The sequence below is a fragment of the Lygodium microphyllum genome, chromosome 3 (assembly GCF_053477565.2).
Source record: "Lygodium microphyllum isolate KBCC chromosome 3, Lygodium_microphyllum_v1.1.10, whole genome shotgun sequence".
NCBI lineage: Eukaryota > Viridiplantae > Streptophyta > Polypodiopsida > Schizaeales > Lygodiaceae > Lygodium > Lygodium microphyllum.
The window spans coordinates 190,417,470-190,445,023 of record NC_141137.1 but is presented as its reverse complement, the minus strand read 5'-3'; the positions used below and the strand labels follow the sequence as shown (position 1 = coordinate 190,445,023).

At 40.1% G+C, this 27,554-nt stretch overlaps 2 pseudogenes; both read right to left on the bottom strand.

Annotated features, from left to right (window-relative positions):
* The window catches only part of LOC148039338 (uncharacterized), a 13,765-nt pseudogene extending 4,735 nt beyond the window's left edge, over positions 1-9,030 (bottom strand).
* A 1,492-nt stretch (positions 9,031-10,522) lies between these two features.
* On the bottom strand, positions 10,523-11,254 carry LOC148039337 (secreted RxLR effector protein 161 pseudogene; annotated as a pseudogene).
* Positions 11,255-27,554: the final 16,300 nt, after the last annotated feature.

Below are 27,554 nucleotides of genomic sequence, written 5' to 3'. Positions count from 1 at the left end.
TTGACACAAAGTTGAAATGATTCACCTATAATATCTCATATTTTCAGCTAGTGGATGCTCATTTCCGTTAGAATTGTTATGTTCTACCACCTTAAAATCCACCATAATTTGATCACTTAACACCTCCTTATTCAAACCTATGCTCAAAGCATGCTCTTTATTATTTGTTGCTACTATAAAAAATGTGATCTTAGCAAGATTGGTATCAAGCAAACCTTTTACTTCTCCATTCAAGGCACTCACAATTATTAAAGGGGAGACATTACATGGGTTCATCAATTTGTAAGAAACCCCCGATGTATGCAACTTAGCATAATAGTACAAGCCTCCTTATTTAAGACTTCAAAAATCCTTTTGCTAATCATTCCATAACCTTTTAATTGAATGTTTGCCACTATACAAGAATGAGATTGTATTTTCAACCAAAACTTTAACTTCAATATATAATCCCTTTGAAGAAAAGGAGCTTTCTTTTTTGAAACTCAATTGATTGTTGGTTCTTTGACATCACAATATCTCAACAGTTAGCCTAACCTAAGGTGAGATATCCACCGAGATTATGTGGAAAACGTTCTCATTTCTAGTGGAAACATGTTTTCTCAAATCTTACTTTGAAATTTCCCAATTTCTACGATTCATGAGAAGGAGGGGGGAGATGGATGCTGCTTTTTAGGAGCTATGCATCTTGCAATCACTTACAAGATAAGTTGTGTTATAGGCACACTTCTCTTAAGCACATACCCTCTTCCAAAGCACACTTGCGTTTGTGTGGGCTCACTTATACACACTATGCAAAGATAGATTCTTGTGCAATACCCTTCTATGACAAGTATTATCACCTAAGTTTTATTATTGATATATGCAAAATGTCTAAAACACAAATTATGTGTATACAATACATTGACCCTTTGAAAAGAAGTACATTATATGCAACTAGGTATGCACGGCTGTGCATACGTAGTTTGTTACAATTCATCATTAAATGCACATTGAACGTGTAGACAAGATGAAAACAAATCATGTATCATCATTTATTTGCCACACATTAAACACATCAATTAGTTTAATTTGTTTTCATTTTTCAAAAAATAATACTTCTTACAATGTGCTAGATGTCCAATCATATCATTGTAGCCTAATGGTCCGGTAGTTTGAAAATGTTGTATGTTTTCACTTCTTGATATCATCAAGATTTATGGACAATTCAATGCTGCTTGTGTTGCTGATATCAACTTTGACAATAAGCTTGCAGAGATCATCTTTAGTTTTGTTTTTTCTAGTTTGTGCAGCTTTGGACATGATGCATCCTCATAGTTGAGGTTGAGTTTTCCTAACGGTTCAATTTTCATAGCATACTTTAACAAGTAGTGTGAAATAGTTGAGTTTGTAACTTGTTGGATGTTCATGAGGGCATCCCATGCAAGCAAGATTGCTAGGTGATATGGAACCACATTTCTATGCTCATAGGTTGGGCGATAATATAACCATCTTTGTGTTTGTGAATCTAATACTGGATTGGGATTGTCTCGTACCTCAAAAGGGAATCCATATTTACATACTTGTCTTGTCCCTTGGTGGAAGCGACAACCGCCATGCTTGTAGTGGTGTAGTTGTTTACTAATTGCAAGATCACATACAACCATAGTATAGGGATCCTTGTTGTTCTCTTTTGGTATGCATGCTGCTATTTCATGTGCAACTCTTGCTCTATCCACATCTTCAACCCATAGGATAACATGAGCATATAGCGAGCCTCTATTTTGGATCTCATACCTGACCAAATGATGTAGTATTGCTCTACATATTCCTTTGCTTGTTAGCAATTGGGTATTCATGAACATTTGAAACCTCAAGTGAAAAAGAATAGCACATTCCAATGCACAATTAGACCAATTGAAGTTTGGATTGAAATTGGCTACCAATGTGTCAATTGTATCAATCTCTTGCCACCTACTTGTTGAGACTTCATATGTAGTGAAAGTCAATACGAAATATGGTGGCCCCCAAGCCTCAACCATTGTAATCAAATCTTTCAAGTACTTTCTATTCCAAGATGGCAAGCTAGGCATTGATGCTCGCATCATGTAACATAGAATATGTTTGAATGCTTGTTGGTATGTTGCATTATGGTTCTTCCTCTTGAATTTGTCCAAGTCATGTTGTAAATAATTTGTTGAGAAACTTTTTGCAATCATTATTACTTGCTTTAGTTGGAACATCATCAAAAGGTATGGTTTGTAGAGAGTGTATACAGAGAATAAGGTTTCTATTTGCATGTGGATGTAGTTCGCTAAAGGCTTCATTGCCTTTGTGGTGCCCTTGACCAAATGGAAAAAGGAATGGAAAGAGAGCTATCTCTATTGTGAGGTCTTTTTATGAGTTGTTTATTGAGGGTAGACCACTTGTTGTGAAGTTAGTCGATCATTCTGTGAGTTGGGCATCATCATAACCAAGTTGAATAGTAGCAAACTCATGCATGTCATTTATGTTATAGCCTTATCCATGAAGAAGCCTCCTCCAAGTTTTGTAGCAATGATAGGTTGGGATTGTCCTTCATAGCTTCCATGAGTTGGAATGGAGCAACCGCATGTTCCTTTGAGATGATGTTTTGAATAGTTTCTTGACTAACAATACAAATGCTTGTTCTTTTGTTTGGACGCTCCATGTTGGTCATGTACTTTTTGACAATTGGGTTGTGCATGATGTTAAAGGCCAGCACCTCTACAACTTTTGATTCAGAAATGTCCTTCTCTAGTTTGCTTAATTATTTAGGCTAGAAGCATGCTTGGGTGGTACAAAAAGGACTGTCCTTGACAATACATTTGGCAAGTTTTTATGGTACAATAATTTAGACAAGTGGAAAAAAAGATTACCTATCATATTATATACCAATGGATAGATCTTTGAAAGAAGATCCTAAAAGCACAAGGTCTGACAAAATTTGACTCTATTTACAAAAATTATACCCGCCCCCCAATTTGCTTTGGTAGAATGAAAATTGGTGCTTTTTTTGTACCACCAAAGCATGCTTTTAGCCTTTAGTAGTTGACCAAGGTAGCAAAGGATTGTCTCATAGTGATCGTTGCTCAAGAGTTTTAGAGGCAATCACATTAAATGTCTTCTTTACTAGAATAGATATATCATTAGTGCTAAGCATTTGAAGGTGGATTGGCTTTGAGGATAGCGATTGTCTTGTATAGTTAGGGGATATTAATAGAATGACTTGTGATGTATGAATTTTGATTGATTTGCATTTGCACATCTCACATCGATAGGTGGCGATTGCTATACCAGCTCTTGCACATGCTTATACAAGAATGAAATTTGAAAGGTATCCGATGCTTGCAATGTCAATGCTTGTGTTTTTGCCATGTCAAGCTTGTGGTCAAAAACTTGTCATTCCACATGTTGGACATATATTGATGTATTCAAATAATTTGCTCTTTTGTTCCTTCCATTCATGCATGAGCTTAGGTATTGCATGCCAATAGGATAGAGAAGGCCTCAATTTTATTTTTTGTTTTGTTAGAGTAATGAAAGTTGTGTGTTGTCTCTTTCTTTTCATACTTGTGTATCCTTCCATACCTATTTGTAAATAGAGACATAAGGTTGCAAGGATCAATGGGGAAAAAAAGACCCTCAACACAAATAGAATACACACACACCTCACACATAGTTCTAATTGCTAAGCAAACACATGAGAAATTCAAGGCTTTTACTTGTTTTGTTAATTTGAGATTGAGTAGACAAAAGTGGGGTTGAGGTGCGAAACAATCAAGAAACAAATGAGAGAGTTAGAGAGGTGCTTTCTTTCTCTTTGTGTGTGGTACATGCACTCAACCGCAAGGAATCTATCTTGTAAGAAGGCACTAGTGGAAGAGATTTATATATCCCAAGTTCCTCCTCACCCACAAGCATCTGAAATTGGCATAAGTCATGCTTGGGCTCTTTGAGACTAGCCCCAATAGCTATTATGTGACATTCAAGAGGATACTTCTTTAGGATTTGGTGGCTTTGGTGTCCAACAATCCAATGATGTAAGCTCAAGAGCTTTGGTGAGGGTTGGAATTAGGTAGGAAACATCCATGGATAATGAAGCTAGCAAATTGATTAGTGCCCTAACAGTGAAGAGGCAAGGTTAGTGATGACTTGGACTTCAATAGCACTTTATCCAAGTTTCCACTTTTGACTTGTACCTTAACCAATTTTGTGCTAAAGGAGAACTAGTGAATGCTATATACGCTTTGGACTTGGCAATGATTCTCTTACAACTTATATATTTGACATAATAATTTGGAGCCTTGCGTAAAAGAAAGGGCTAGTTAAATCACACTTTGACATGTGTGTACTCAAGCATTTTAGTGCGCCTCTAAGGCACATTATTTTACAAATGTAGTTTATAAATCTTGGGGAGGTTGATGCAATTGAAAAGAAAAAGGAAAGTCACAATTGGGATTTTTTTCCTAATTCACACAAATTTATTTTAGTCAAGTCCTTGTTACTTGTACACTTTGTGACGCCTCATGTTGTGTAAGAGATGAACAAGAAGGGCCTCATGAGGGCACTAGGGGAACTTAAACGAGCTTGCTTGGCCAAGACAAGGTGAACAAATCCATTATACTATCACTTGATATGGGGATTGGCTGACACATGCACCACACAATGTAGCCAAGAGCTTATATTACACACCAAATTTGTTTAGATCATATAGCTCTAGATGTAGAGAAATAGACCCTAGATCTAATTAAGTTTGTTACAAGAGGTGACTCTAATTAGCGCAACAATATGCATGATAACGACTCTACTCTTGTAAATAATTTGAGACGAGACCCTAAAGCCCTAAAGAATTGTACAATCCAAATTTGTGGGCTCACCGACCCTGTTGTAGATGAAAAACCATACCTTCCATCTATAATTTATGCATCTAGAGCACTTGATGCTTAATTAATTGCCAATGCCCCCCCATTTTTTGGGGTTTTTTTCGGGGTTGGTGAAATTAAAAGAAAGGATGTGCATAAAGAATTGGATACCTTTGAGATTGGAGTTATGTGTTTACATGGCTAACTTTTAAGTAACAAACAAACCTTGTAGATCCACATTAAGAGAGTTTCTAGATGATGGTTCATATTTTTTTAAACTAGATCGTTGCTTTGCTAGTGCTACCTTGTTGTGAACCGTACACTCTCTTGCCCAGTAGGAGCACTATGTGCATGTACAACTCCCTTCTCTTGTTGTGTAGCATGCATCAAACCCATGCTTAGTCATTGCTTTGCTTAGAACACAAATGCATTGCATATCATGTTGGTGAGAGGCAAAAGAAAAGCAAAATGACCACCACCTTTGGCTAGCCAATCTCAAGTCATTATTATAAATGCTCACTACATGTGATCCCTCAAGATAGTGCTTATCTAAAAAGAAAAGCAGATGCTCATTGCAATGCGACTTAATGGCATTTCAAGTGTCAAAATCAAATTCCCCTCCACCATCCTTTTTGTTGCATGCCTTGAAAGTAATCTCTGATATCTCCAAATACTTAGGGAGTAGAACACATGGATACACTTGGACTACATAACCTAATGAAATTGAAAATGTAAGTTTTTGCTCTCGATCATAGAAAATGCACCTTTGCAAGAAGCTACTAGGCTCTATCCGCATTCCAAGGCAACGTATCTAGGAAAGAACCAACCTACTTCATCCAAGTGATGCATAGATATGAAAGGTGCGATAGGGTGATTTGCCATCAGACCAAAGGCATTGTCATGGACATGAAACTAATGAGATCCAGGCTCTTTTGTGCATGGTACTCCTAATTCAGAGATGCAAGCATGTAGCTGGTCATCTTTATTTTCAAAGATTAAAAGGATACCACTCCAAACATTCATCTAGTATGTTTGATAGGGCCTTTGCAAGTGGATAGCTTATGGCAATGCCACCACCAACAAAGTCCATTACGTGGCTGAAGTATGTATTTGATGAATAGCTTTATGATGGGTTGCCTTTGTAGTACAATTCACTTGAATCATATTTTCTCAAAACCTATAAAAGGTTGTCTACTGCAAACATGAACCCATTATAGATCTGGCAAGTCTACTCTGAATGCTTCTTTGACAAATCTAACTATTCTTATACCAGAGGAGTGGCGTGTTGGATTAGTGTAACTAAAATTGCTGATATCTTCAAATGCTTTGACTATGGGAAGAGGCTCACCTTGGTGCTCTTTGACAATCTTTTCCAACCACACAAAACCTCTCATTTCTACTAGTCTCCACTATAGTTTCACATACTCCTTGCGTTGAGGTTATAATTGGGCAGCACTTGTAATCTCTCTCTCTCATGCTCAGTCATGATACATCTATTGGGCTTCTCTCTCACACAATCAGAACAAAAATGACAACTCTCTCTTTCTCTCTTGTTGAGTCTACCTCTCTCTCTCTCTCTCTCTCTCTCTCTCTCTCTCTCTGTGTCTCTCTCTCTCTCTATGCGCAAATAGGTCAGCATGGTGCTGACAGCTCTTTATTTCTCTCTCGCTGAGTCTCACCCCCCTCCCTCCCTCCCTCCCTCCCTCCCTCTCTCTCTCTCTCTCTCTCTCTCTCTCTCTCTCTCTCTCTCTCTCTCTCTCTCTCTCTCTCTCTCTCTCTCTCTCTCTCTGTGTGTGCGTAAATAGGCTAGCACGATCTCTTGAGATTGTCCCTATGACATTGAAAATATATATGTCACATGCACACACACACAACGTTCATCCAACGGTGCACATATCTCCATGTGGCACCGTTGGATGCTCTAGTTACTAAAAATCATCATATAGCTAGCCATGTAAAAAAATCATGTATTTGAAAAAAAATGAGCCTTATATTTTTTTATCAAAATTCAAGCGTTTACAAATCCCAAGACGTGGATTTTATCATAAATTTGAGTAAAGATATTTCTTAGTATCAAACAAGTTGAGACATCATTTGCCAAAAGAAAAGACTTTGATAATGTACAGTTATCAAGAATATTTTTGAAAGTGGAAAACATTTCAATTCAAAATCATTCTTTTGATTGGAAATTTCTGAAGAAAACTATAAAAATGAAAATGAAAACTAAAAACTTAAAAACAGGTATGGATTATATACTTATTCACTACTTGCTTGCTCACTTTCAAAATTTAGAAATTAGAATTTGAGATGGGAATACAAGATATGCTTAACGGTTTCTTTTGTAATATTTTACCACAAGAGGATGTGGCAATCAATGAGGAAGCAAAGAAAAAACAAGAATGTGAATCAAAAATCAAAGAGTAAATCATCAAATTACTGTATGAAGGGGCAAAGGTATCAAAATTATGAGTTTTTCTTAGTCTTCTCAACCTAGTTGGTTTGATATTTGTGTATTGGCTTTGTTTCAACTATTGCAAAAAATTCTTCCCAAAGGGAATTGTATGCCATAGTCACACAATGAAGCAAAGAAGATATTGTCCACTCTTGGCCTTGACCATGAGGGTATAAATGCTTGTCCCAATGATCATGTATTGTTTAGAAAATAGCTAGCAAATGAAATGTATAGTCCTTAGTGTGGTGCATCACATTATCAAAAAAGATGTTCAAGGAAACAAGGTTCCAAATAAGGTTATGAGACATTTTCCACTCATTCCACACATTAAGCATATATTTAGGTGTAAGGAAATTGCAAGTCTTGTGTCATGACATGCAAAAGATAGCTCTACAAATGGCATTATGCAAACACCATTAAAAATTCCTACATGGAAACACTTAGAGACAAAATGGCTTATGTTTGAAACAGAACCACACTCTTTGAGATTGGGACTTGGAACGGATGGTGTGAATCCATTTGGTCTTCATTCAACAAAATGGTCTACTAGGCCAGTGGTTCTAGTGAACTAACTACAACATTCCTCCATGGATGTCAATTAAAAAGAGACATCTTATATTATGTTTACTTATACCAAGAAAGAGAAAGGTGAAGGATATTTTAATATATTTGGCTCCATTTATTGTTGGGCTATAAGAACTTTGGAAAGGCATCAAAATGGTTGACCATTCAAGGAAAGGGTTTCATAAAGCATTTAATTTGAGAGCTATTTTCATGTGGACTATGCATGATTATCTTGGGTACACGGATGTAAGCAAATATAGTGTTCAAGGATATCATGCATGCCCTATATGTGGTCCAAGATTGCAAGCTTGTTATAGTGATCATCTTCACAAGATGGTTTATGAGAGGCACACTAGGTTCCTTCCTATGGATCATCCTATGCAAGGACAAGATCAAAGGCTAGCTCCAAGTAGAATGATACTGATGAATGACTAGAAAAAATCATGGGATGATGGTAAATAATTCTCATTGCAAGGGATGGAGGAAGTGAATACCATTTATGCATTGCCATATTGGAAAGAGATTATAATCAATCACCTTTTGGATATTATGCATTGTTTCAAGAATGTTGTAGCTACTATATTGTAACACATATGTGGACAAAAATGTAAGACACCTACCGCCCGGGATCTCTCTATCCCAGGACAAGGTGGGTCACTTGGTAGGTCCCAATGCCCCTCACAGTCACATAGGCTGGTTCCTTGGGTCTCCTACCAGAGGGAACTCAAATCCTATGGCCTTGGCTATTGGATTCTATCGTGGAAAAAGAAAGCTCCCGCATGCTTGGGACCACCCTGCCACCCACTTTCCTTTAAGTAAAACCATTGATTGTGAGGTTTTCTAGTCCTACCATAGGGTTATCATGGATGCAAGACATGGACATTGTTCCTTCATTATTTCTAGATAATTAACATAGTTCTCCTTTACCCTTAATAATGTGCAAACATTTAAAAGAGTTTAGCAAACAACATAACAACCTTTATTTATACTTAAGAATGCAGTGCATCCAGTGACAGTGCCCAACAAGATTCCCTCGGCATCTCGAGTTACATTCCTTACTTGTCCCCATGCCGTCATAGCCAAAACCTCCTACCAGCTAGGTGTATAGTCCCTTGTACCTCACCCCATGCCACTGGCAAGGCCATAGAGCATCATGGTTATGGTTGTCCTAGGTAGGGTCCATTCCTTTCCAGAGGATTGGATAGTCTTCCTGGAAGTTACCCCAACCTGGCTCCCAAGCATTGTCGGTCGGTTTCCCTACAATGGAGGGTTTATCGTAGTTACCCCAATGCGTTGTCCAGCATTGGTTACCTGTTCCTGGCATCGGCACATAGGATGGTATCAAACAAGAGAAAATAGCAAACCAAGCTATATACATTGCAAGCATAACTTATTTTTGCTCTTATACCATTGAGGCAAGTCATCCTTGTCCAAAATTACCAACACGTGGGTAGACCGTAGAATCCATGCCAACAAACAACAAACAATCATTAGTTTAATCTCATTCTTCCTACCCAAGGGATCTGCAATGATTCTATTGTGTTTGAATATAGACCACTTACACTTTGAGCTAGAATTGGAGAGTGAGTTACCGGGGTCAATAAGGCTCTCATTGCACCAGGAAATGGTGCAACAGAAGAGGTAGGGACCGCAGTAGGGGATGGACCACTGGTGGCAAGAGTTTGTGGGCCTGCGGCAACAACAAGAGTGCTCGTAGTAAATGCTATGAGGTTAGTGTTGGTAGTATTGTTGTCAAAAGAGGGAGCATTAGATTTAAGTTAGGGATGATGGCCACACCCATTAGGTGGGGGAGTGGTGGCATGGGAATCCCTAGCCTTTGAGTGAGTGGTGTTGCGGAGGGGCACACGGTGGGTGTACTTGCAAGGCATCATGACAAAAGGTAGATCTCAGAGAGAGTTAAACCTTGGGCCGATTCTGCCCCAAGAGTAACTCCTATGGTATTGCCCCTTTTACAACATTTCGATGAGCTATACCCTAGGCCAAATTGGCCCTAGGTATGCCTTAGCCGGATGTGTGGTCACGCCTAATGCTATCCCAAGTTACCAGCTTCCATGGTGCCAAAATACGGCTTTAAGGTGCGTCATAAATGCTAAATAAGAGATAGAGAGGCAAGTATAGCGTGCAAGAAGAGGATGAGAGAGAGGGAGAGATGGGGCACAAGAGAGAGCGAGAGAGATTTTGTGAGGCGAGGTTGAGACCAAGAGAGAGTGCAATTGCTCATAGCTATTGCTCTTGGCTGGGTTGTGTGTTAAAATGAGGGGGGAGGGGTGCCTTTATATAGCTAATGGTGATGGGGGGGGAGGGGTGAGACTGTGTTGGAGTAGGGTTATGGAAACACACACACACACGACACAAAAAAGCTTGGAGAAGAAGAAGCTCAATAGCACTCAATACAAAATGTATTGCTCAAGTGCAAAATACAAAGATAAGTGAACCCTTAGGGTTTCAAGCATATGTATAAGCCGGGGGAGAAAACCTCCTAAAGAGGGAAAAAGTGCCCCGGCGGTCCTAAGTGTGTTCACACTCACCACTACCTATATATGGTAACAAATCCCCCCTGGGAGTGATGAGGTGAACATGAGTTGGCACATAAAGTAGAGGGAAGTGCCAGCCCTATGGACTCCAATCAATCCACAAGGGGGAGCAAGCCCAAAGCTTTGCAAAAAGCTTCAAGTTTTTCACGAGACAATGCCTTTGTGAAGAGATCTGCAAGGTTGTCCTGTGTTGGTACATAAGCCAAACTGATCTCTCCTGCAGAGAGTCTCTCCCTGACATAATGATAATGCACCTCAATGTGCTTTGTGCAAGCATGAAAAAGTGGGTTCCTTGCAACTGCCAATGCGCTTTGACTGTCAGTGAAAATGGTGGTAGGAGAGTCTTGTCCAACATCCAAATCAACCATAAGGCGTCTGAGCCAAACACACTCAACCGTAGCTATGAATGTTGCCCTATACTCAGCTTCACAACTAGAAGTGGCCACAGTAGGCTGCTTCTTACTCAACCATGATATGCATGAGCTACCAAGCATGAAACAAAAACCACTGGTGGACACGCGGATGTCATAGCAACCAGCCCAATCTGAGTTGAAAAAAGCATGTAAATCTGGCGGCAAAGAACCCCCCTTGGGATAAAACAACCCAAGATGAATAGTGCTCTGTAAGTAGCAAAAGATACGCTTAACTGCCTGCCAATGCTTAGACCCTGGGCTATGCATAAATCTGCTCACTTGTGAGACTGCAAACTGAATATCTGGCCTTGTTATGCATACATAAATAAGGCACCCAACGGCTTGTTGATAGAGGGTGACATCAAATAGATCTCCAGCATCATGAAAATTGATCTTCAAACCTACCTCCATGGGAGTAGCAATAGGTTTGTAGTCTTCAAGGCTGAACCTCCTCAACAATGTCTCTATATATTGTGTCTGACACAACGCAATCCCCCCATCACATTGCTTCCGCTTGTTGACTGCTGAGGATAAATTGGATGGCACCAATTATCCATTATGGGCATACATGATGTGCCATGTACTGGTTGCAAAGGGTCTATGGAACATTATGCAAGGATATGATGTACGTCCTATTATGGCTGGAACGTCAATTGATGATGCAGGAGTAGTTGAGGATGTTGCAGGGTCTAGTTTGTTGCACATTCTGTTCTACCATCACCACCACCTACTACTGAGCAAATTCGTTGGGATGGCAGAGATGCGCAGGCACATGCATTGCTTGCTCTAATACCAATTGCTGGAGTAGGGTTGCAGAAACACCCACACACGACATAGAAAAGCTTGGAGAAGAAGAAGCTCAATAGCACTCAATATAGAATGTATTGCTCAAGTGCAAAATACAATGATAAGTGAACCCTTAGGGTTTCATGTGTATATACAAGCCGGGGGAAAAAAACTCCTAAAGAGGGAAAAAGGGGCCCGGTGGTCCTAAGTGTGTTCACACTCACCACTACCTATATATGGTAATAGAATGGTCTTTGGGAGGTGGGGTGGGATCTAGCCCCAGTAGACCTTAGGATTTAATTAATTTAGGAGACCTTTGAATGCTATTTTTCAATTAATTTAATGTGGTAGGTGCCAAGAGTGAGAGACTTAGAGAGAGAGAGAGAGAGAGAGAGAGAGAGAGAGAGAGAGAGAGAGAGAGAGAGAGAGAGAGAGAGAGAGAGAGAGAGAGAGAGAGAGAGAGAGAGAGAGAGAGAGAGAGAGAGAGAGAGAGAGAGAGAGAGAGAGAGAGAGAGGGGGCGCTAGAGAGATAGAGAGAGAAGGAGAGATATTGAGAGAGGGAGAAAGAGAGAGAAAGGGAGATTGGGAGAGAGATAAAGAGAGAGAGATTGAGGTAGAGAGAAAGAGAGAGATTGAGAGAGAGAGAGAGAGAGAGAGAGATTGAAAGAGATAGAGGTAGAGAGAAAGAGAGAGATTGAGAGAGAGATAGAGAAAAGAGAAAGAGATTGAGAGAGAGAGAGAGAGAGAGAGAGAGAGAGAGAGAGAGAGAGAGAGAGAGAGAGAGAGAGAGAGAGAGAGAGAGAGAGAAGGAGAGAGAGATGGATAGAGAGAGAGAATGAGAGAGCAAGAATGAGGGAGAGAGAGAGAAAGAGAAAAAGAAATAGAGAGAGAGGGTGAGAGCATGAGAGAAGGAGGGGGAGAGGGGGAGAGAAGAGAGGTGTGTGTGTGTGTATGTGAATAGGGGAGGGGGAGAGGGTGGTAGTGAGAGAAGACGGAGAGAGAGAGAGAGAGCTGGTCAATAAGGGGGGGTGGGGGGTCTTGCGCCGCATCAAAGAGGGGGCAGGGGGGTTTGATTTCTGTTAGGGAAGGGGGTTGCACATCATGGCCCCCTGTAGGTATATATATATATATATATATATATATATATATATATATATATATTCCTTTCCCTCCCCCTTGGCTAAGGAGGGTTCTCACATACTCCCCTACTTAAAAGAATCAAGATGTCCTCATCTTGAGATTAGTTGGGGAAAGTCATTATACAATTTTGATTCGTCCTCCCAGGTTGCATCCTCTATTGAGAAATGCTTCCACTGGACTAGATGTTTGATAATACTCCTGCTCCTGAGCTTCCTTTCCCTAGTTTCTAGGATATGTTCAGGTTCCAATGCAAGCTGACCTTGGGAGGGCATAAGAACTTGTCCATCATCTAATACATGATCAAGACTTGGTACATAAGCTTTGAGAACACCTACATGAAATACATCATGTACCTTGAGATAAAGGGGAAGTAGAAGTTGATAAGCTTGATCATTGATCCTCTTGGTGATGGTGTAAGGTCCGCAATATTGGGGACCTAACTTCTTGTACTTTCCCAAGGAAAGTGAGATGTGCTTAGGTTGCACTCGCAGAAAAACCATATCACCTTCTTTGAACATGCGATCAAATCTTTTAGCATCTGCGCAATGCTTTTGTTGATGTTGGGCAGCTTTGATCTCCTTGCAGATGAGCCTCATCTATTCGTCCATCTCTTTCAGCATTTGAAGTGATGCATCCACTCTTATAGTTGGGTCAGACAAACTCAAAGAGGTGATATAGTCATGACCGTAAAGAGCTTTGAAAGGTGACATCCCAATGCTTTGATGAAAAGAAGAATTGTAGGCAAACTCAACCAAAGGTAGATAATAAAGCCATGCCTTCCGTTCCCTACTGCAATAGGCACATAGAATATCTTCAATTACTTGATTTATTCTCTTTGTTTGACCATCAGTTTTAGGTTGATAAGCAATATTGAAACTAAGATGAGTTCTAATGCCTTTGAATAGATATGTCCAAAAGTTTGATGTGAATTTAGCATCTCTATCGCTAACTATCCTTTTTGGTAACCCATGCAAACGAAAGATTTCCTTGATGAAGATCCTGGCAATATCTAAGGTAGAGAAAGTTTTCTTAAATTAGGTAACCTACTTTTGTTAAGTAGTCAACCGCTACCATGATTGAATCATAGCCTCCCTATATAGAGGATAAGCTAGAAACAAAGTCCATGCTAATACACTCTCATTTCATCTAGGGAACATCAAGAGGATGAGGTTTCCCATGCAATTTTACCCTTTTAGGTTTGTTCCTTTGACATGATAGGCATTGGGTGACATATTGCAAAATGAACCACTTCAATCCTGGCCAAAAATAGCTCTTTTGCATAGCATTGAGTGTTTTGACATAACCACAATGACTGGCTGTAGATGAGTTATGTGCTTCCCAAATAATCCTGGCTTTAATCTCACTGATGTTGGGAATACACAAGCATAGCTTGTAGTAGAGGATTCCTTAATCTAGAGTATAGTTGGTCACTACATTCTATTCTTTTCTGAAAGATTTTCTTGGCCTAAGAGAGTGGCGATCCTTCCAAAATATTCATCTTGAGCTAGGCTTTCTTTCACCTCCAAACCTAATGGGTCATCTGGCATACTGATAGCTAAAACCAAATCTTTACAACTGAGGGTGTCAGCTACTTGATTATCATTTCCCTTGGTGTAATTGATGTCAAAGTCATATTTTGCAAGAACTTTGATCTATTGTCTTTGCCTCATGTTGAGGTTGGGTTGAGTAAGAATCCATTTGAGGCTCCTATGATCCATGCTGAGAGAAAACTTTTGGCCTAATAAATAATGTCGCCAAAGCTTGAGAGCATGGATAATTGCTAGGAGTTCCAAATCATGCATGGCATAATTCTTCTCATAGTCTTTTAGCTTCCTAAAGGTGAAAGCTATTGGCCTTCCTTCTTGCTAAAGCACACCACCTATGGCTATTCCATTGGCGTCGGTAATCACTTCAAAAGGAGAGTTAAAATCTGGTAGTTTTAACACAAGTGCAGTAGTGAGAATAGCCTTCAATTCTTGAAAGCTTTGCTCTTGTTATTGGCTCCAAATTATCTTTGCATTCTTCTTCAGCAACTTGGTTATGGGTGCTGCTATCTTTTTGTATCCTTTGATGAATACATGATACCAACCTATGATCCCTCAAAATCCCCGGACTTCCTTAACATTCTTGGGTTCTATTATATCTTGAACTTTAGTTGGGTTGACTGCAATGCCTTCTTGGGACACTATGAAGCCTAGGTATTCCACTTTTTTTGCAAAGAAGGTGCACTTGCTCATCTTTGTGTAGATTTGGTGCTTCCTTAGGATGGAATGAACTTCTTTTATGTGGCTCTCATGCTCTTCCTCATTCTTTGAGGAGATAAGGATGTCATCAAAGAAGACAAGGACATACTTGGCAAGCTGTTGCTTGAAAATATCCTACATCAATCTATTGAAAGTTGCAGGGGCATTGGTTAACCCAAAGGACATTACTGTAAATTCATAATGCCCATATCTAGAGTTGAAAGCTGTCTTGGGGATATCTTCCTCCTTGATGCAGATTTGATAGTATCTTGACTTCAAATCTATCTTGGAGAATACTGTAGATCCATGTAGACGGTCTAGTAGCTCATCAATCCTAGGAATTGGGTACTTACTCTTGATTGTGAGCTAGTTTAATCCTCAGTAATCAATGCACAAATGTAGGGTACCATCCTTCTTCTTTTGAAAGAGGACAGGGGCTCCCCACAGTGATACACTTGGTCAGATAAACCCTTGTTCCAACAATTGACAAAGTTATTCCTTAAGTTCTATGGCTTCTAGTATTGACATTTTGTAAGAGCTCTTAGCTATGGGAGTAGCTACAGTCACAAGTTCTATCTCATGGTCAATATCCCTTTCAGGGGGCATTTGCATTAAGTCTTCAGGAAAGAGGTCTAAGTATTGTTGCAGCCAGGCAGGCTCCCATTTGGGTTCCTCCTTCTCAATTTTATTGAGCTTGGATACATAGATCTGTTAATTTTTCCTAAGCCCATGCATTATTTTATTTGTTTTGACTAGGGTTGCCTTAGGTTTTTTGTGGTATCATCCACTTGGACTCCATTGCCTAAAGAGAGAAAAGAGATGATTCATGAGTGATAGCAAAAGTTTGCATGGTGGGCTTTGAGCCAATCCATGCCAAGTATCCCATCGTATACTACTAAAGGCATGACCTGAAAATATCCCTTTTTAGGATGAGAGAAATTCCAATTTTTTGACTGCAGAGCGAGTCACTATCTCCTTTCCACTTGCTAGCTCAACAATAAGTTTCTTAGAAGGTTGTTGCTCTAGAGAAAGATTGTGGATACACTTTAGGGAAAGGAAAGAATGAGTACTGCCAAAATCAATGAGTAACTTGAAACTCTTACCCTCATAGGATGTTGGTGCTTTAATGATAGAGAATCGACGGTTGCTGCCTTGATGTTTGATGGCAACATACACTTGTGCTCTATCATTCTCTTTGTCTTGGAGGTTTGCTTCCTTCTCCCCAAAGATGGTAGCTACATTTGCATGCCCACCTCTGAAACCTCTAGAACTACAGCACCCTCTTTTGCTATAGGATCTTTTTGCTTGCCCTAGGGGTGGATTTATCCTAGCAGGTCTTCCCCTTAGAGTTGGGAGGAGTAGATTCAAGCTAGGGACTCTAGGTGTCTTTGTTGATTGTGGAGGGTGGGGGCACTAAGCTCGGCGATGCCTTGATTGGAAACAATTATAGAATAACCCATTCTTCCAAGCCATATCTTGGGAGGATGAATTAGCGTTTTGGTGCTAAGACATTCCAAGATTTGCTATGTTATGAATGGGCCTTGGGGAATCCCTAGGAATGGACTTGAATGGGGGAGGCTGCTTGCGAATCTGAGTTGAGGTTCTAATCTCTTCTTCAAAGGACTTTGCCCACAAGACCACATCATGTAAGCTGCTAGGTCTCATGGACTTAAGACGGTGATTGAGAGGGGGACTTAACCCTTGCACAAAGTGACTTATGGCTTGAGGTTTGGTCATGGGTGGAGCATATCTCTTCAATTTGACAAATTCAAAGTAATAAGCATCAACAGAGAGATGCTTCTGGGTAAGACCATAAAACTCATTCATTTTGAGTGTTTCATGGTCAAGAGGCAGGTACCTTTCTTTAATAGCCTCCTTGATCACCTTCCAAGTGGTTGTTTTCTTGTCGATGGTTTGCTCCTAACACCACTCTTTCCACCAAAGTTTTACCTCACCAATGAGCTTGTATTTGGCTATCATGGAATTGTTTTCCACCGTTGTATTGACTAGCAAAAAGTAGTTGGTCAAGGGCTTGATCCAAGATTTGGCCCATTTAGCCACATCCTTTCCTTCTCAAAAAGAAGATGAAGGTTTCATCTATTTAAGGAGGGCTTTTTGCTCATCTTTAACACCCTAAAATTGCAAGGAATGAAGCAACAATAAGACTCTTTGTAAGGTACAAAAGGAAAACAATATCATTATTAGTTTATTGAGTAAAAGATTAAGTTTTAGGGAGCAAAGGGATCAATTTTAACGCTTTGACCAAAGTTGGTCTCACCAATGAATCCATGATGAAAATGACCTACACAATAGATCCTATTCCTAGGAATATGCTTAATGAGGAGTTTATGACATGCTTGGGATGCATATTCCCTTTGTTCAAGAGGTTGAAGAAGAAAACCTACATAGAAGGAACCATAAAACACATAGTAGGGTACCACTCTAAGCTTTTCTAAAATCATGAATAGACAGAATTGATTATTAAGGCTTGCCATCATTTCATTTACAAGGATGAAAAGATGTCTCTAAGAAGTAGTGACCCAGCATCCCCCAACACTATTGAGGTAGTAGAGAAGGTTAAGGTGGCTCTCGCCAGTCCTCCCAACTTCTAGTCTTGCTTGTTTTAGATGGTTGAAGGCTAGCCCTAAAATCGTGTTCACATCTGGTGCAGGGGGCTACAATTTGATAAGGGAAAATGTCAATAAAAACAATCACAAAAACATGATAAGTATAGTAGGGATAGAATTTTTTTGGGTGGCCAATCCTACAATTTTCTAACACTATTCTAATCTTTTAGTGGTTTTGTGAATGTTTTTCCAATTGGTTGCTTATCCCATGCATCCTTTGCCCTAGACTGAAAGGTGTAGTGAATCCCAAGCTACCGATTTCTACTCAAAACCCAACGTTATTCCTTATCTACTAAGAGTTGTTTATGATGTGGGTTAAGTATGTTTTCTATCACTAGCCATAAAAAACCTAAGCTCTAATACCATCTGTAAGACACCTGCCCGATATCTCTTTGTCCAAGGACAAGGTGGCTCACTTGGTAGGTCCCAATGCCCCTCATGGTCACATAGGCTAAGTCCTTGGGTCTCCTACCAGAGGGAACTCAAATCCTATGGCCTAGGCTATTGGATTCTACCATGGAAAAAGAAAGCTCCCGCATGCTCAAGACCACCCTGCCACCCGCTTTCCTTTAAGTAAAACCATCGATTGTGAGGTTTTCTAGTCCTACCATAGGGTTATCATGGATGCAAGGCATGGACATTGTTCCTTCATTATTTCTAGATAATTAACATAGTTTTCCTTTACCCTTAATAATGTGCAAACATTTAAAAGAGTTTATCAAACAATAAAACAACCTTTATTTATACTTAAGAATACAATGCATCTAGTGAAAGTCCCCAGAGTTGGATTCCCTCGGCATCTTGAGTTACATTCCTTACATGTCCCCACACCGTCGTAGCCAAAACCTCCTACCAACCAGGTGTATAGTCCCTCCTACCTCACCCCATGCCACTTGCAAAGCCCTAGAGCATCATGGTTGTGGTTGTCCTAGGTAGGGTCCATTCCCTTCCAGAGAAGAGGATTGGACAATTCTCCTAGAAGCTACCCCAACTTGGCACCCCAGCACTGTCAGTTGGTTTCCCTGTAGTGGAGGGTTTATCACAGTTACCCCAATGCGTTGCCTGGCATTGGTTACCTGTTCTTGGCCCCAGCACATAGGATGGTATCAAACAAGAGAAAATAGCAAACCAAGATATATACATTACAAGCATAACTTATTTTTGCTCTTATACCATTGAGGCAAGTTAGCCTCATCCAAAATTACCAACACTTGGGTAGACCATAGAATCCATGCCAACAAACAACAAACAATCATTAGTTTAATCTCATTCTTCCTATCCAAGGGATCCACAATGATTCTATCGTGTTTGAACATAGACCACTTACACTTTGAGCTAGAATTGGAGAGTGAGTTACTAGGGTCAATAAGGCTCTCATTGCACCATGAAATGGTGCAAGAGAAGAGGTAGGGACCGCAGTAGGGGGTGGACCACTGGTGGCAAGAGTTTGTGGGCCTGTAGCAACAACAAGAGTGCAGGTAGTAACTGCTACGGGGTTAGTGTTAGCAGTATTATTGTCAAAATAGGTAGGATTAGCTTCAAGTCAAGGATGAAGGCCACACCCATTAGGTGGGGGAGTGGTGGCATGAGAAGCCCTAGCCTCCAAGCGAGTGGTGTTGTGGAGGGGCACATGGCGGGTGTACTTGCAAGGCATCATGACAAAAATCAAATCTCTAAGAGAGTTAAACCTTAGCGGATTTTGCCTCAAGTGTAACTCCTATGGTGTTACCCCTTTTATAGTATTGCGACAAGCTATACCCAAGGGAGGTCAAATCCTCCCTAGGTATATCTTAGCTGGATGTGTGGTCACGTCTAATGCTATCCCAAGTTACTAGCTTCTGTGGTGCAGAAATACGGCTTTAAGGTGCATTATAAATGCTAAATAAGAGATAGAGAGGCAAGTATGATGGTGTGTGAGAAGTGGATTAGAGAGAGGGAGAGATGGGGCACAAGAGAGAGTGAGAGAGCTTTTGCAGGGCAAGGTTGAGACCAAGAGAGAGTGCAGTTGCTCAGAGCTATTGCTCTTGGCTAGGTTGTGTGTTAAAACTAGGGGGGAGGGGTGTCTTTATATAGCTGATGATGATGGGGGGGAGAGGGGTGAGACTGATCTTTGGGAGGTGCAGTGGGATCCATCCCCAATAGACCTTAGGCTTTAACTAATTTAGGAGACCTTTGAATGGGATTTTTCAATTAATTGAATTTTATAGGCACCAAGAGTGCGAGAGAGAGAGAGAGAGAGAGAGAGAGAGAGAGAGAGAGAGAGAGAGAGAGAGGGAGCTAGAGAGAGAGAGATTGAGAGAGAGAGAGAGAGAGAGAGAGAGAGAGAGAGAGAGAAAAGGAGAGAGATTGAGAGAGGGAGAAAGGGAGAGAGATTAGGAGAGAGAGAGATTGAGAGAGAGAGAGAAGAGAAAGATATTGAGAGAGAGAAGGAGAGAGAGATTGGGAGGGAGAGAGAGAGAGAGAGAGAGAGAGAGAGAGAGAGAGAGAGAGAGAGAGAGAGAGAAAGTGAGAGAGCGAGAGAGAGAGAGAGGGTGAGAGAGTGAAAGAAGGAGGGGGAGAGGGAGAGAGAAGAGGTGTGTGTGTGTGTGAACAGGGGAGGGGGAGAGGGCAGCAGTAAGAGAAGAGGGAGAGAGAGAGCTGGTCAATAAGCGGGGGGTGGGGGGCCTTGCGTTGCGTCAAAGAGGAGGCAGGGGGGTTTAATTTTTGTCAGGGAGGGCGGCAACATGTTGTGGCCCCTTGAATTTTTTTGTTTTGTTTTTTTCTTCCTTTTTTTTTCCCCTTTCCCTCCCCCTTGGCTAGGGAGGGTTCTCACAAAAAAGAGAGTTACAATAGGAGGGCAGATCTAAAGGAAGAAAACATAATGCAAAAGTATTAGCATCAAGAGAATGGAAAGCTTCTAAATGCACCTTACATTCTCAAGAAAGAAGAGGGAAGTGTGTTGAAGAAGGTAATTGAGACTCTACATACAACCACGGGGACCATGCATAGCTTGAAAGGTGCCTTCACGAGTGCTATAGAAAAGGAGTTAAGTGGTTTCAAAACTCATGATTGGCACAAAATTTTGCAAGTATACACCTTGACAATTGTTTAATGTTTCTCAATTTGAACTTCTTAATAGATTCTTATATGTTTGCCTTGTACTTTATTTTTCTTGTAGCAATAGTTGTCATGGATACAATTGGAGTGCAAAAATGTATATATAGCTTTTCCTCACTTGTAAGGTTGGTATTGGAGAACTAGTCAACCTAAGAAAGTATATGGGTATATTTCTAAATTTTTCCAATTCATGTAGGTAGATATCTTATAAGAAGACTAATGGTGCATCCATTTAGAGGATGAGTAACTTAGGAATCAAAACTCTATGCATGATAGAGAACACTTTTCCAACAAGAATTTTGACTATGTAGGTCCATATATATGTACATCTAGTTGATGAAGTAGTTATGGCAAGGATAGTCAACACACAATGGATGTTCTATCTTGAGCATTTTGTGAAGATCTTAAAAGGCTTTACTTTTCAAAATATTGGACCTAAGTGCAACATGGCAAAGGGTTGGTTGGTGGAAGATCATTGTGTCTAGATGTTTGAATATCTTTGATATTTTGATAGAGTCATGCCAATGCTATGGAGTACTAAAGATGATGATAGATTGATTGATGAGGTGCATCACTTGATGGATGATACAAGGGATAAGATACAATCATATTGTACTACAAATGCCATCAACATGGAGAAATGGCATCAAAAATATGTGGAGGCATGAAAAATTGATGGTAGTTTACCTACTATGGCCATGCAATCATGGTTTCTTAAGGCTGTGCTAGTAGCAAAGAGCAATGGTGAGACAACTAGCACCAAAGATATGGACTATGCATATAATTATGATTGGCATGTGAGTGTATTATTATTTTCTTATGCTGAGATAAAGGATATCATGGTACAATTAATGGCTATATCTTTTTTTGACTTGAAGGCTTATAAGTTGGGTGCAATTTGGTCTCAAGGACGTCATTTTTGTGTATAACACATTGATAGGAACGGTACCACATATCATAGTGGTGTGTCTATTGCATTCAATCAAGAAAGTAGGGCAAGGAGTTGACACGTAGAAAAGTTCACATACTATGGACACATCCATGAAATCATTGGAGTCTCATTTAGGTCTTTTGAAATTCATATTTTAGATGTGAAATGGTATGAAGCTATGAAGGGTGATCATTTAACTTCCATAAAAGTGGCCCAAAATGGATTTGACACTGTGGATAGTCAATGATTGTGGACCAATCATACTAATAGTTTTGTTTTTTTTGGATCAATGTGATCCAGAATGTATACATGCAATTCATAAAGTAGCCCCAAATTGGTTTAAATTGTGATCTTAATGTAATGGAAATTCAATATCTATAAGTATTATACTATCCCATGCAAGCACATACAAATTGGATATATGCTATTGATGATGCACATCATACTACTCAGGTACTTCAAGACACACATGAGTTATCCTCTATTGATGAGATAAATAGGATTTTGGATGTTGTTGATGGGACTTCTAAAGAGAGAGGATTATCTATGGAAAAGGAGATCTATTACAATTCCACATCAATAGGTGGATCTTCAATAAGTAATTTTGGTTTTGAAAGTACTTTCTTAGATATAGGAGAGTTTGATACAAATTTATCCACATATGTTGATAACATTGATACCATCTCTCACAATACTATTGGACTAAACCTAATTTTCTTCCTAGAAATAGATCATGAGGATATTTTTGTTGATGCTACATCTTTTCTAATCCAATGTTCATATTCTCTCTCCACTATTGCAACATTGATCTCTCTCTCTCTCTCTCTCTCTCTCTCTCTCTCTCTCTCTCTCTCTCTCTCTCTCTCTCTCTCTCTCTCTCTCTCTCTCTCTCTCTCAAAAGGGGTATGCATGTGTAGGGGTTAGTATCTTTAGGTATATTACACACACACACATTAAGGGAAATACATGGAGAGGGAGAGATTCAATATGTATGTATGTATGTGTTTGTGTGTGTATAGAGAGAGAGAGAGAAGAAGAAGAAGAAGATTACACAAAGTTTTATCAAAAGACCTACATCCATTGATATTACTGGTGGATAAATGTTTTTGTCTATCTACACTTAATAGAGAGAGACACATAAAGAGGCTGAGAGTGAAGTAGTAGATACATGCATAAACCTGCATCCACTAGTATTATTGACAAATTACACAGCCAATAATATTGTTGACTGCATACATTTGAAAACTCAAGAGTGTGGGTCTTAGTTTTTTGACTTCATTGCTTCATAGAGAGAGAGTGAGAGAGAGAGAGAGAGAGAGAGAGAGAGAGAGAGAGAGAGAGAGAGAGAGAGAGAGAGAGAGAGAGAGAGAGAGAGAGAGAGAGAGAGAGAGAGAGAGAGAGAGAGAGAGAGAGAGAGAGAGAGAGAGAGAGAGAGAGATTAAGGGATACCCCTCCCCCCACCCATAGCGCTCAAGATCCTAATGTTGAAAGACTTGCTATTGATCTATGTGGTTGGTGATGTGTGGGACAACACCTTGTGCTCCAATGCTTGCTTTCATCTCTAATGTGTAGCTTGGGTAGACACACTACTCCTTTTCTCCATTTTGTGACTATGCAAACACACACATTAGGAGATACAAAGTTTTTATGTGTGTACATTTTTATAGCATGTTTGTTTGCAATGAGTTCACACTTAAGAAAGAGTTTCTAGGATTGTAGGAGATCAAGTAGTTTGATGGAGTCTCATATCTATAGGTATTTAGATGAGGAGCTATTAGAAGAGATACAATGTTGTGGGCTTTAGTCCACCAATGAGAGCCATCAAATTGACAAGGACCACCAATCATTTGGGTCACAGTCTTGTTGCGTGGAAGAGGACCAACACTCCATTATATCATAGTCACCAAATGAAAAATGTTGCCTAAGATGTTGTGGCGGTAGCAGTTTCTCAATGTCAAGCACTTTTGGTAGGCTGCCAAAGTATCCAAATAGTGCTTGTTGTATTCCACTTCCTATTTCATAGGAGACAATGCCACTAGATACACCTTAATTGTTGCAATACTACAAATAGACCCTTGAGGAGATGTGAGCGAGGATGCTAGTGGAAGCACCATTGTTTGGGCCAACCCCCAAGTATACACCACTAGATACTCCCATAATGTATGTTTTTTTTTGCATCTCTTACTTCTCAATGTTTCATGTTCTTCTTTTGCACACAAAACACACACTTTGGTTTATTTCCCCCGTGGAAAATGTTATCAAAAATCTATTTCAATATCATCTCTTACCTAAAAAATGACTTTATCTCTCTAGAATTGATCATTCTAGAGAGAGAAAGTACCATGGAGGCCAGGTACTTACACAATTTGAATGCATCTAAGACCAAGTGGAAGGGTCTTGAGGTAAGATAATTTCTCCTAAGTGTCTAGAATATCTTACCACGACTCCATAGGAATTTACAGGGCGCAAAACGGGAAAGAAATGCCTTTGAAACAGAGTAAAATGGCTCAAAGTGTGGGAACAAAGGCTAGAGAGAGGTGGAACATGGGCCACATGATGCAACCAAGGGCCAGGATGGAAGGGGAGATGGGCCAAGGCCCATCTAATGGCCAAAGATGAAATGCTCGTCAAGAAAGTGGGCTTCCCTCACCTTTTTGGGGTGCCCCCCACCCTTTAAGGCCTTTTTCTCTATTTTTTAGCAGGCCACACACACACACACACACTCAAGCATGAAAAATTTGAGATCAAGAAAGGATCATAACTTTCTCATTTGGTGTTAGTTTGAAGTGTTGTCAGTTGCTACTCTGAGCTCTCTTGAACCTCTACAAGGTGATATGTATATGTGCTATCATCTGGCAATCTATGGTGCTTCCATCCTTGGTTGCATCTATTAGCATACTAATTATTCTTCATAATCTTGCTTATTACACCCTACTTAATCAAGAAGAACAGTTCCAATTGAAGTGATGATGCAAGCTACAATAGGCAAGTGATTCTACATCGAGGGATGGGCTCCATAGGTAATATTTATTGCATATTCATGGTTACTAATCATGTTTTTATGTGAAAAATAGCAACTAATCAAGAGGGAATGATGGAGTCTTAATGACTCAAGACAGGGCAATGTAACTACCTAAGATTACATTATGAAAAATTCCTTTTGAGGAGGGGCCAACCTCATGAAATGCGGCCCTCTATCCTGTGTAGTGTCCACAATTTCTTTTATGAAGCAAGTCTATGATTATGTCTATGTTTATGTGTAGCATAAGGATTAGTGGCTCCATCACTAATACCTTATGCATAAGGAAAATTGCAATCTATAAGTATTTAGTGCAACCATTAAGAATGTCATGCAATGCATCTATCAAGAGTCTATACAACAAATTGGCCATGGGTATACATACTTGTGTATGCTTGTGGGTATGTGTGCCAATGGTATAAGCTCAAGGTAGTGCATGCCTATGATTATATTAAAAAGAACCATAAAGAATTGTGTGAAGGGTGTTTCTTAACAACGGTAGAGAATATTAGATTTTTCTTTATTTATGTTGCATAAACACAAAGAGATAAAGGATTCCAAAATTTATTACTGTTGACATTGGTATCAGAGCATCTGGTTTTTCCTTTCTTGCAAAAGAAAGGAACTATCTCAAGGCACTCTAAGCACAAGGCTAAACAAAGTTTGTGCTAAAGAAACATGCACTTTCATGCAAGTGAAATTTGCACTTAGAGAGAACTTGACTCATTGAGCTTGAAGGATCTAAGCAAGGGCGTACTCTAGCCAAATCAACTTGCATGTGGGTTGTGTGCAATTCTTGGCCACAAAATCTGATTTCCCTTGAGTTGCTTAAGATGTAAGAGAATGCAACACTTCCTAACCATGATGAAGAACAAGAGCGGCTAATTGCACAAAAAGAGATGACCGTTGGTAAGCGTTACCTAAGTCGGCTAAGGAGTTATTATTCCGCAATCGTTTGGCAGCCACCAAGGGGAGCCCTTGTCTTATTAGCATGCCCAAAAGGGTTACCATTGGTTTTAGTGCTAGTGAGCATGCAAAAAGTCTCTTGGCTCCATCATTTGGGGGTGGCAATGTTAACCGTTAGTACCGGCTAGTTAACACTTGCTGATCAGGGATTGCTCATGGGTGTGCTCTTACCCTACAACTCTTTGTTTTTCTCATAAGTTTAAGAAGTTAGAAACCATGTTTGATCACATGTAGGAATCTGTGGACGTTTGCACTATTAACTAGAGGGAGGATGAAGCCTCAAGAGAAGGCACACAAGCTTTGAAGTACCTGGTGTAGTTGCTTCATGACACCCAAGCCAATCCCTCCTTACAACCTATGGTGCAAGTGTTGATGAGATCCAATAATCTCCTTCCTCCTAATAGCCAGGCTGATGCACCAAATCAAATGATTGAACCCTCACATAAAGGAGGATGAAGCCCAAGGGATTTAGAGAAGGAGGAACACTTGTTTAAGGTTGCACCTCGAAGGAGATGCATCCCCCATTCTCCTAACCATGCATAAAAAAGGAGCCACCATCTGAGCCCAAGCCTTGACTCTTTCTTGAACAAGGGGAGAAGTGAGAGAGGTAGACACCTACAAAAGAGGAGAAGGTCTCCCTCTCCACCTTCAAGCTCACCTCCTTCAACTGAGATGCCAGAATCGTCTTCATCAATAGGATCATCTTACAAGGTGTGTCCCTCAGGAAGCAGAAGGGATCTTATCAAGCATGGAAGAGGGCAAAGAAATTGGAAACCTTTAAAGAGGGAGGTAAGAATATTACTTTCCTCTCTTATGATGGTTCATACGGACAAATGGACAAGGTTCTAGCCTTTGTCCAACAATTTGGTGCGGCTTTTGGTGGGGAGCATTTCACAGAGAGGTCTAAGCTATGTCATGTTGCAATGCACTTCCAAAAGGGCGCACAGCAGTGGTGGGCTAGCTTGAAGACCCAAGGTATAGCTCCTTGGATGTGGAAGGAATGCTGTCAAGAAATTATGAAGCAATTCTTGACTGACCAGGCTAAGGATGATGTACTAGCAGCATGGCGAGGACTTAAGCTCAAGAAGGGTGAGTCAATGCAAAGGTACATGGATAAGTTTTGGGACTTGCATATCAAAGCAATGGTGTACCAAAAGATTGATTTCTCAAAGAAAAAGTAGCAATATTGTGTAGGTCTAAACGAAGATATGAAGACTTATATCAATGCACAGAAGCCCAAAACCATTTCAGAAGTTATACATCATTCACTAGTTGCTACCAAAATATTTTCTCCTAACAAAGGTTTTATGAAGTTGCAGGACAATGGAGAAAAGACTTTTGGGAAAGATTGTGCCAACAAACACGCTAAGGGTATTGGTAACAAGGATCCACATACCAATGGTAGCAAGAAGAAAGAAGGTAAAGAATACAAAGGTCAAAACAAGCTGTCTCCTATAGAACTTGATAAGTATTGTAAAGAGAATTGATGCTTTTGATGTGGGGAGCAAGACCATAGTTATTGCAATTGCCTAAAGAAGACACAAGGAACACCTCAAGCATCGCATATTCTATCCACCCATGATGATGGAGTACAAAGTTCATCCCAATGGTTATACACATGGGGGAGAGTGCAGGATCAAAGTGCTTTTATACTCTTGGATCCAAGCTCTACCCATAACTTTATCTCAGTTGAACTTGCATAGAAGCTAAGGATCAATGATGAAGACATGGGACCACCTCTACAAGCATTAGGAGCCTTTGAAGGCCAGCAAGTTCCAGTCACACCTTTGATTGGAAAGTTGTGCTTTCACATACAAAACTACTCAGATAGTGAAGACCTTTCCATGTCACCATTAGTTCATCAAGATGTTATTTTAGGAATGCCTTGGTTTCATCATTTGTA